The sequence below is a fragment of the Tachypleus tridentatus genome, unplaced genomic scaffold (genome assembly GCF_004210375.1).
Source record: "Tachypleus tridentatus isolate NWPU-2018 unplaced genomic scaffold, ASM421037v1 Hic_cluster_2, whole genome shotgun sequence".
In the NCBI taxonomy this organism is placed as follows: domain Eukaryota; kingdom Metazoa; phylum Arthropoda; class Merostomata; order Xiphosura; family Limulidae; genus Tachypleus; species Tachypleus tridentatus.
In genome coordinates, this window is record NW_027467782.1 from 5,615,188 (window position 1) to 5,626,281 (window position 11,094).

The 11,094-nt window shown below is 31.3% G+C and overlaps 1 protein-coding gene and 1 long non-coding RNA gene across 5 annotated transcripts in view; one reads left to right on the top strand and one right to left on the bottom strand.

Annotated features, from left to right (window-relative positions):
• LOC143242663 (dynein axonemal heavy chain 7-like) overlaps window positions 1-11,094 on the bottom strand; it is a 619,118-nt gene that overhangs the window by 337,716 nt on the left and 270,308 nt on the right. The gene's annotated exons all lie outside the window — the stretch shown is intronic.
• LOC143242678 (uncharacterized) lies at window positions 4,245-11,030 on the top strand. Its single transcript, XR_013023138.1, has 3 exons — window positions 4,245-4,654; window positions 5,752-5,829; window positions 10,753-11,030. It is a non-coding gene; the product is annotated as an uncharacterized LOC143242678 (long non-coding RNA).

The window sequence follows — 11,094 nt, forward strand, 5'->3', positions numbered from 1 at the left end:
TTTGATATAATGGGAATAACTGAAATATGGTTAACCAAAGATGATGTGTGACAAAAATTTCTTTCAAATATAGTGGTAAAGGCTTTTCAATGAATAAAGTATGAAAGAGAGAAGTGGATTTACATGTAAAATGTGAATTACATCCTATTTTAGTTAAAGATATCAAAGATAACAGTAATGAGCTTGAATCCAGTGAAGGTTCTATAAGTGGATGTAAAGGAAAATGACATTTAATGGGAATTTGTTACAAACAACCAAACGATATTGACAAAACTCAAACAGTTACAATGAGATTAAGGTTTCAGCTGTTAGTGAAGCCATAATTATGAGTGATTTTAATTTCATGCATACACATCAGGAAATGCTACAGTCAACTTGTAAGATAGAAAGGTTTTTGTAAATGTTCACAATTACTTTTTTTACCAATTGGTCAAGGAATTTACTAGAAACTGCTATTTGAGATTTGTTGTAACTTCAAAAATATAGGTAGGAAACTGGGAAACACATGGGTACAAATGAACACTGCTGTATTAAGTTTGATGTTTTTTTCCTGCATATTGAAATCAGAATATTTTGCTTCCAAATTTTAAAAATCAAATTTTAAAGGGAAACCACAAAAATTATCTGTTGTGAATTGGGCAGCTGTGTTATGCTGAGACTCTGAGCAAATGTGGAAAATCTTTAACGAAAAAAAAATTCAATATTCAAGGTAAATATTTTCCTTACAGAAAGAACAGGGTAGCAACAAGTAAAAACAATGTTGGCTCACAAACAGTATTGGAAATAAAATGAATGAGAAACAAAATAAATTGAAAATTAACTGATGTAACTCCTCTTATCAACAGGGGTGATGAAAATTGTCCCAGTGCTTATAGACCCATTAGTCTTACATCAGTTGTAGATCACATTTTGGAGAGTCTGATAAAAAGAAAAACTTCAAAAAGTTATTTAACCAAGTTTAGAATTTTATTGGACAGCTAACATGGTTTCACTGATGGAAAACCTTGCCTTACAAATCTTATAACATTTTTCCAAAGGTTATTACTTATGTTGATGAGAGTAAGAGTAGATCAGGAAGAAAGGATTGTCACCAATGCAGTTCAACCAAACTACATTAATGTCACAAATGAGGTACCTCATGGTTCAAGTCTTAGGATCTTTGATCAATGGTCAATAAATTACTTAAATGTGCAATTACATTACAACGTAGGGTGTTACTACCTGTGAAGAGGATGTGACTGATTTACAGAAGGATTTATATCATTCAGTGAATTGGGTAAATAAATGGCAGATGAAATTTAATTATAATAAATGCAAAATAATGCCACTGGGTTATCATTATATGAATAATAATTTGGATGGGAATAATCTAAACAATAGAGAAAAAGGGATCTTGATGTAATAGTTGATCAGTCTCAGAAGCTATCCAAGCATTGTGTTATTGCTGGTGGTACAGCAAATAAAATTTTAGGTTATATTTACAGAGATTTTTAATGCAAATCTAAAGCAGTTATAATTTCACTGTATGTTTCATTGGTTATGTCATATTTGAAGTATCGTGTTCAGTCTTGGTACCCTTAACTTGGGAAGTGCTTAGAATTGTTTAAAGAGGTTCAAAGTTGGGTTACTAGAATGATGCCAAGGATGGAGGAGTTGTCATATGAGGAGTGGCTGAAATCTCTCATACTGCTTTCTCTTGGAAAAAGAAGAATTGGTGGAGGGATGTAATATGACGAGGTGTCTGATATTGTAAAGGAAATTGATAATGTTGATGTATCATCTTTGTTCATACTTAGCAGTGAGAATAGTAGGACTAGAGGACTTAAATATAAACACTGGCAGAGTAGAAGTCACCTTCAGCTGAGATAACTTAATTCTTCTTACATGATAGTTGGCCTTTGGAGTGGGTTGTCTTTAAATGTTATAGAGCAAAAAATTTAAATGAGTTTAACAGAAATCTTGAAAAGTATATGAATGATATGGACTGGCTTTAAGATTTTTAAAAAATTTATTCATTAATATTTATAGTTTAAATTATTGGATGATAGAGCCAGGATTGACCAATAGATCCCATACTTTCCAAAACGTTTTGTATTATGTCTACTGCTTCAGACTGCAGTCTAATTCCAGAAGATTTTATGTTTCTAATGCAACAATAAAACTTTTGTTAATAATGTAGCTTCTAACTCAGCTTTATTGTTAGTATTACATTCTTCCCTATTGTACTAAGGGAGAGAGTATGACCATACAACACAGAAGATTATGGTATTGGGAAAACTAACTTCTAAAAAGTTCTATTCTAACATCTAACTTCGTTTTTTGTTTTGTTGGTCCTCATATGATTCTATTTCGGATCAACTGCCCATTTGATTGCACACATATCTTAAAAATGATGTTTATGCTTTAATGAGCTAGGTTGTGTTTACTTCTGCATACATCATACTAGGACCAACAGAGTATAGCAAAAATATAAATTATCTTTCTGAGAGTACGAATAACCTGGTCCTAAATTACATTGTTGAGTTGGCTACACCACTTGGCATATTACAATTTTTGTCTCTTGCAAGAAAAAAACTCTGAACGACCAAGAAAGTTTGGCAACCAGAAAATAAAGCATTTAAACTCACCATTTTCACAAAAGTTATCTGAATTATAATGACCGAAAACTGTAAATTTTCTTTTGAAAATCCTAACTTTCGGCATCAGTCACATAACTATGATCTACAAAATAGTGGTTAGATTTTGTATAACGTTATATTTACATATTTAGACCTGCGGATGGATTGGTTAACTGATGAGTCTAAGCTTGTTGTGTCTGAAGCTAAAGTGTTGCTGAGTTGAACAATATGTAATGTTCGAAATCTATAAATATTGGTGATCAAATTTTATAGTTTCTTCGATTCGGGCATTAATCACAATTACAGTTTCCCAAGCCTATAGCACACTGATTGCATATGTACAACAACAATATTCTTCTTCTCTCTTGGTGCGCTGCTTTTATATAAATCATGCGAAACTAACAAATTCACCGAAGGTCGTTTGGCAAAAATATTGTCAATCGCTAGCATTACATACACTCCTAGTACTTTGTTGATTCTTACGATCGAGAATCTTCTATTAATGTAGATAACAGGCAGACTTGTGAATTACACAGCCCACAGTATACGTCATAAGAATAAATAAAATTACACTGAAAGAAGCGAATGTACTACACTAAATGTACAACAGTGAATCTGTTACAAAATAAAAACCGATAACTCAAGTGAGATTGAATTACCTTTTGACGAGGAAGAGATAAGCATACAGAAACTTCAGAGTTAGTTGACGAAGTAATAATGGCAAAGGACATCTCAGTTAAAGATACAAGAAGTGAAGGTAAAGGCCCCTGTAACAAAGAATGATATGCCAAATACTCCCCTAATGATACCTGATTAGAACTGAATATCATGCAGATCCTCGAGTAGTTGTATACAAACTCAAGAATGATGTGAATGAAAGCGGTTAGTACTGCCTCTAATAACACGACAAACAGTGTAATATAAGCACTGGATGATATGATACTCTATTTATGAAGATGTAATTATGCTAAGTAGGTTTATTTCTTTGTTTTGAATTTTGCGCAAAGCTACACGAAAACGATCTACGCTAGCTGCCCCTAATTTAGCAGAGTAAGACAAGAGGAAAAGCAACTCCTGGGGTACTCTTTCCAACGAATAATGGGATTAACTATAATAACGCCCTATGAATGAAAGGGCCAACATGTTCAGTTTAACGTAGATTCCAGCCCGTGACTCTCAGAATACGAGTCGAATGCCCTAACCACCTGGCCATGCCGGGGCATGTAACGTAGGATATGTTATATATGTATATAATTACATAACAGTCCGGAATGGCTAAGCGTGTTAAGGCGTGCGACGTGGTAATTTGAGGGTCGCGGGTTCGCATCCCCATCGCACTAAACATGCTCGCCCTTTCAGTCGTGGGGGCGTTATAAAGTGTGGTATTCGTTGGTAAAAGAGTAGCCCAAGAGTTTGGCGGTGGGTGGTGATGACTAGCTGCTTTCCCTCTAATCTTACACTACTAAATTAGGGACGGCTAGCACAGTAACCTCGAGTAGCTTTGTGCGAAATTCAAAAACAAACAAACAATATAATTACATACGTTTATATGTTTGTCAAGTAAATTATTTAAAAGTTCGTTAAGTGTGACTGTTGTTAATTTATTTTAAAAACAAATATGTAATTATTGTTTAGCTTTCTTCGTAACATGAAAGTCACAATCAATTAATTTATAGTAAACATTATGACAAGTTTAAAAACGAAACTCTCTAAGAGATGTACGTGTTGTTTGTAACTCATTGATGTCGAGAATTTAGAGTCGCGGGAAATTTATTGATGTGTATAATACAGAAAACAGACGATCAGGTAATAAAGATGAATAGTTTGGTTTGGTGTTTTATGACACAAAGCAACAAGGCTGTCCGCGCTAAAGATAAATAAGTAGTGTTAAATGAAAAGTAAAAGTTGAGAGACAGAAAAAAAATTAGTAGATAAGATGTTACGAAACGGAATTAGGCCAAAGAAAAGAATGAAGGGAAGTTAATCATCGTGGAAGGCCTTACAATTAACATAGGCTTAACGATTGATATATTACTGTGAGTATTAAACAAAATAACGAAAATAATTTATTTCGCGAAAGAGAGTACTGACCATATATTTATATCTTTAATATTTTAAACTCAAAGTTACAGCTTAACTATAGTTTGATCTATCTTAAAAAGAAGCCAGCAAAGACAGAAGTTACCACGAACCAACGTTAGCCTTATCGAAAGAATGTGATTGTTATGGTGAAATAGGAAAGATGAAATTCAAAAATTGTTGTTTCTTAGTGATATTCTTTGCTGTAATTCCAGAAATACCTCATGATAATAATTAGCTTAAGTGATTTATGATAGATTTAATTCCATGTAATAAGCTAGCAATATAAATTAATCTTTATAATTAAAATGTAATGACAAAGCTCGTACTAATGAAAATAGATTTATAAAACAAACTAACTCGTACTGGTACCACAAAAATCCATAAAACAATTCTCCACTTTGTGCTTCATTCAAGATTCAATAAATTAGAAAAAAGTTTATGCAAGAACTATTTCTTTATTGCAGAACGTAGTTTCAAATAAAAATACTCTGATAACAAGAACATTACTTCACTGTGGCTGCACATGTGTGTTTCATTATATCTTTACTGATGTAATGTGTAAGTACAGGAACTAATGAATAAAGTCAAACTATAAGAAGTAGCTGGAAAGCTAACATCATTATTATTATGACTAAGGACAAGATGTAGTACTAATGGTAAATACATTTACTGTAACAAAATTACTGTTAATTCTGTAATAATGCACCATGCAAAGAACATGCTTTAATTATATATAGTAAGATATGAAAGAGAAGTAAAGCTAATTGTGGCTGAAATATGACACTGATTCATTATTACCTTAAAATTAATTTTAGAGGAATTGTTGATTGTGATGTATTATGATTTATCTCAGATCAGTCTCCAATTTATTATGTTACATACATTATGCATTACAATTTTAAACAGCTGGAAATTTTAATTTAAATGTTAATTAAATGTTGATATGTATTAAACATGTTTGAACTTTATTTCTTACAAGTTATGAAAATTCATTACTTAGTTTTTCACTGATGTGTTTTTCTAAATGCTTCTGTGATGTACACTGTAACAGGTAAATGAACCATGTGTTTCCTTTTGGAAGAGACGGATACCGTGCACCATATTTTCCTGGTCTATGGTGTTACTACTTGTGAGTATTTATTTATGAATTAATTTGAAGTATATAGGTGTGTACACTAAAGTTATGTGAATATTTAAGATTTCAGATTTAAAGAAGAACCAATTTTGAGAACAGTGAAGTTTAAAAACAGGTTCAATAGGTAATGACTATTTGACACAGTAATGGTATTTGATATTCAGTGGGAATGAGAAATTTATCTATATACAGGAATATGTATGTATGTGTACTTAATTATTAAAAATTATTAATTTGGGAAGGGATGTATGGATCATCAGAAAAGTTGAATCAAAATATAAAAATTGTATTTTCAAGCTGACAACTCGGGACTCTTAAAAAGTAAACAAACTATTTTGTCCCCACTAAAATTGATAAGTACTGTAGGCATGGAGTTAATAGAGGGATTTATAATAAGCTTAAGAAAATAATACAGACATTACTTGCAGCTGTATTTATTTACTTTGTTAGAGTCTTGACAATACAGGTTCTGTATTTTGATTCATGTTGGTTCTTTATTTTTCTGACAGTCTAGAATGAGTTTTAATTATATTGTTACTTAAGTTGTTTTTTTTTTTTTCCATTTATAGAGAATACATTCTAAACTTGACAAATGCATGTGAATTAATTTGAATGCTACACATTTTATAACAGTTTACTGTTGCTTATGCTTTGTGTTCCACTCATCCACCACATATTAAAAATAAATAACAAATGTGCAAGAGAGAATAAACATACTTAGTGGTATACGCTGTAAGAAACAAACTGTAAAGTTGTTCTCAAAGGACCATTGTGAAGACAAAGATTGTTTGATCACAAATTTAATGACCAGCTTCCATCAGCTTGTACTATTATATAACAAAAGATGAACAGTAACAAAGGAATCTCATCAGAATGGAATAATGTTCCTTTTAATATAATACAACAAAGGTAAGTGCAACATAAACATACACAGTCACATGCTTACTTTGATAGGTTTACATAACAATATGTTTGTTCTTCAACAGCCTGCTGTGTACAAGTGTTTGTTAAAATAAGGCAACACAAATAATTCATTCAGTGTCACACTTTGCTAAATTGTCAATTATCAATAACATTTACTACCACTACCTATTTAAAATTACAATAGCTATATGAAAGAGTAATATATACAGTGGTAATAAATACTGAATATGTACTTGTGACTTTTGCTAAGTACAAAAAACAGTAGAAATAATTACCGATGTGATATTGAATAGTGACATCTGTTATGGTAATCATCCAGTGTCAAACACCTGTTGAAATATTGCCAGGGAAATAAACTTGAGTAATAATGAACAACAGTGGCTTGAATAACAATATCCGACATCAGAATCTTCTAATTTTGTTGTGTCTGTTTCCAATAAAAACACTAGAAACTGCACAAGCTGTAGTTCCCAACTAATGCACATACTGGACTTTTTGATAGCTAAAAATGAAGAACTTAGAAAATTTCACAGCATGACATAATTAAGGATGGGGAAGTAAGTTCAAAAGTACTGTCAGTTTCTTGCAGAAATCTCAGTGGAGTCCTGTAACACAATAAATATCATTTGAAATAATTTTATAGTGGAATCAAAATGGTTATTTGTGGCTTGAGTTAAGCTGTCAGCAATAGATCTACAGTTTTGTTTGCTTACATTTTTTTGTAATCCCTATTTGTGGATTTTAAATACCTAGTTTTTAATTTTCTGCTATGTTAACTTTTTTAATGCACAGCAATGAAAAAATATGTATTTAGAATGAAACACGACCCCCACTAGGCACGTATAAAATTATTCCAGTAGAAAAGCAGCTCTTTCAAATAAAACAAGTGTGTTTAAAACATTTCTTTAAATAAAGATTTGTGTCTTTTGAAGTAATTATTTATCAAGGTTTTGTGTGAACTTGTTTAATGTGAGTCCAATATAACATGAGTCCACTCAGAACAATGTTGCATCTGTTATGTACTTACAACCACATAAAGCATCTTTCACTGAAAAATAATTAATTTTTAAGTAAGTCATGGACATTCATAGCATTCCATATAGCATAACTGTCTATGTTGTGGTTGAAAATGCTCGGTCGATGTTGCTGTAGTTTTGTGTAACAATAACATGAATAAAAATAATACGATTAAGTAAGGAAATTTTAACTTTGTCTCAACAATCATGTATTTCGCTTATTATCAATCTTTTGGTGTTCCAATCTATTAACAAGAAAGGTTTTCAGTGGTGTTTCAAGAATGAGTCTACTTTTAAAGTTTTTTTTACCCAAATGATTAGAGATCACTCAAAGGCTTAATAGAGATATTCCAGTACCACAGGTGGTACTGTTTTGGAGTGAGGCTGCATTCTTAAAATAAGATGATTTTTATAACTTCATGGTCATTGATTTTTGGTTCTATGTTTAAAGTAAAATTGTTTTAAAAAGATGTACTTTGTAAACTTGGGAGGGTTTCTTATTATTTTCAGTGAATCCAGTTTTCAATTTTCTGCAATATAGTGTTCGAGACAGTTATTTCTCATAATTATGTCTCCACAGAGAGGTGTACTGTAGATGCCTGATATGGGTATTAAATCTTTTATTAAAATAAATTAGAGAACAATGTTTCAACCTTCTTTGGTCTTCAGGTTAACAAAAAGAGTTTTAATACCCATACCAGCCATCTTGAGATACATTTTTACTTCACGTGGGTTCTTCATCATCATGAGAGAGATGTAGTTTTTCTCTTGTTTCATCTTCTTCCAAACCCTTTTCAGTCAACTGCTATACCTACATATCTTGACAGATTATCTTGAAACTTGGTAGGGTCATACTTTGGTCCAATATGTCCAGTCAGTATTTTCTTTTTTTTATTTGAGCATTTTTTAAGGGGTCAGATGTCAAACAATCCAAAAATATATATTTTGGGCTCTTGTGTGGTTATATTTATAGCAGTTTAGAAGACAACTGGCACAAATGTAAATATTCAAACAAATAAACAAAGCTGTTGACTGGATAGCAGCACGTATATCATAAAGTTGCATTTGATACAATATTTAAACATCTATTGCACATGATCACGAAACTTCATTCAGATTTAATGTGAAATAAACTTTTGTTTTCACAAGACAAATCATAGCTGGTTAATTTAAAAATGTGTAACTAGAGGTCTTACAAAACTAATTGGATATGTGTATAAAGTATAAGTATTACAGTTTCAAATACTTTACTAGGTTTATGTGATTGTCGGATTGATTCATGTGGTAAAATAACAAGTAAGTGATTTGATTTTTGTTTACAAAGCCTATTTCATACTGAAAGTTGTCCAGGATGGCTCAATATGCATCTAAAAATATGTACAACCCCATAGCTTTGGGGGAAGAGGGCTAGGTGGCTTTTAAAACTCCAGCTAATATATATATTTCAGTGAAATGTTCACTGAAAACTCACCCATGTTTATCCTCAAGTTTATCAAGTGAAATTTCAATTATAATATTTTTGTCTGTTCATTTGCAGGTTTTTTCTTTTAATAGTTGGTTGATATTACATTAATAATTATTCGTGGAGAACAGAAAAGGCTGAAAGAGTTTAGTGTTGCAGTCTTCTCACACAATAAAACTTGAGTTTGAAGATTTATATGTAAATTAGATGGCCTATATATCAATCAGTCTGCAAAACTTACTAAATTCTGTAGCAATTCTGAAAATGAAAGTTAAACATGAAAAACTATTGATCCATGTTTTAGAACTTGTTTTACACTCAACAAATTTATTTTTAGTTCCTTGCATTCATCAGTGATATGATTCCATATTATAATATTACTCTTTATCATGCTAATACTTACATTGACTTTTCATGTGAAACAAGCCATTTTATTTTGATCTTTAATTTTTACTTTTAAATATTTGCTAGAACATGTCTTTATAAATAAGTTATAGGCAGTGAACCAGTCATTTTTGTAACTATCTATGGTAAACTTAATGATTAATGTTATGAAGTAGTTTCTTTAGTTAAAACTTGGATATTCTTCACAAGTATAAAATATAAAACATTTTCTGAGGAAGTATCTCAAGTCTTAATTAGTTACAGCATTCCTGTTTCACTATGACGTACTTTTTGTGTAACTTTGTTGATGTGATAAAGAGATCATCATATCAAAGTAATGAAATATAAAATTATAGCAGTCTGATGAGCAACGTTACAGTAATTACTCAACCATGAAGTTATATTAATGTTTACAGTCTGTACAAAGTGACCTGTATTGGCTGTATTTGTGTAAACAAGTATTTTGTAAAATAGTCACAACTGAGTTATGAGTTATAAAAAGTTCTTAAATTTAATTTATCTTAAAATACAGAACAGTAAATAAAGAAGTAGAGTAAACAATAATATTTTCTAGTTTTGAACTTTTTTACTCATTTGGGGCTTGGCTCAGTACTGAATATCAAGTCTCATAAAATTTTACAGTAAGATGTGAAACAAAATGATATTTTAAATTTAGCATGTGTACATTTCAAAATAACAAAAAGTCATAAATTACTATATCAGTACCTTAGAATTGCACTATAATTTATAAAACTGTAACTTAGCTCTGTTTGAGTCATATTCAAAAGTAAGTGTACATAAGCAAGTGCTTCCAAAAATGTCAAGAGGTAGGTAGGGGCACTGAGACTAATTCAGTAAATGCAGCAAGCAGAAAAGATGGGAGATTCAATTTTCCATATTATAAGTTCTCAATATCAGTAATTTGAGCTCCTAACTCAGAAGAAACTATAGTCTTGGTATTTGGACATCACAAACTCTAATTTGAGCACATCATATAATGCACAAAACCTGATATTTAGATTTTTTTTTTCAATATTCACTTTTAAGTTAAAAATTTAACTGATATATAATACTAAAATTTGAATTATAATTTACAATTTAAAACCAAACTCATTTGTTTTGAATTTCCAGCAAAGCTTTACGAGGGCTATCTGTGCTAGACATCCCTAATTTAGTAATGTGAGACTTGAGGGAAGGCAGTTAGTCATCACCACCCACCACCAACTCTTGGGCTGCTCTTTTACCAGTGAATGGTGGAATTGACCATCACATTTAACACCCCCACAGTTCAAAGGGCCAGCATGTTTGTTGTGATGAGGATTCAATTTCTCAACGCACGGGTTACAAGTTAAGTGTCTTAACCACCTGATTTGAAATTAGTGTTTTGAAGAAAATGTTTAATGAAATATTTTGTGGTAAGATTTAAAAGTTCGTTAAGTGTGACTGTTGTTAATTTATTTTAAAACAAATATG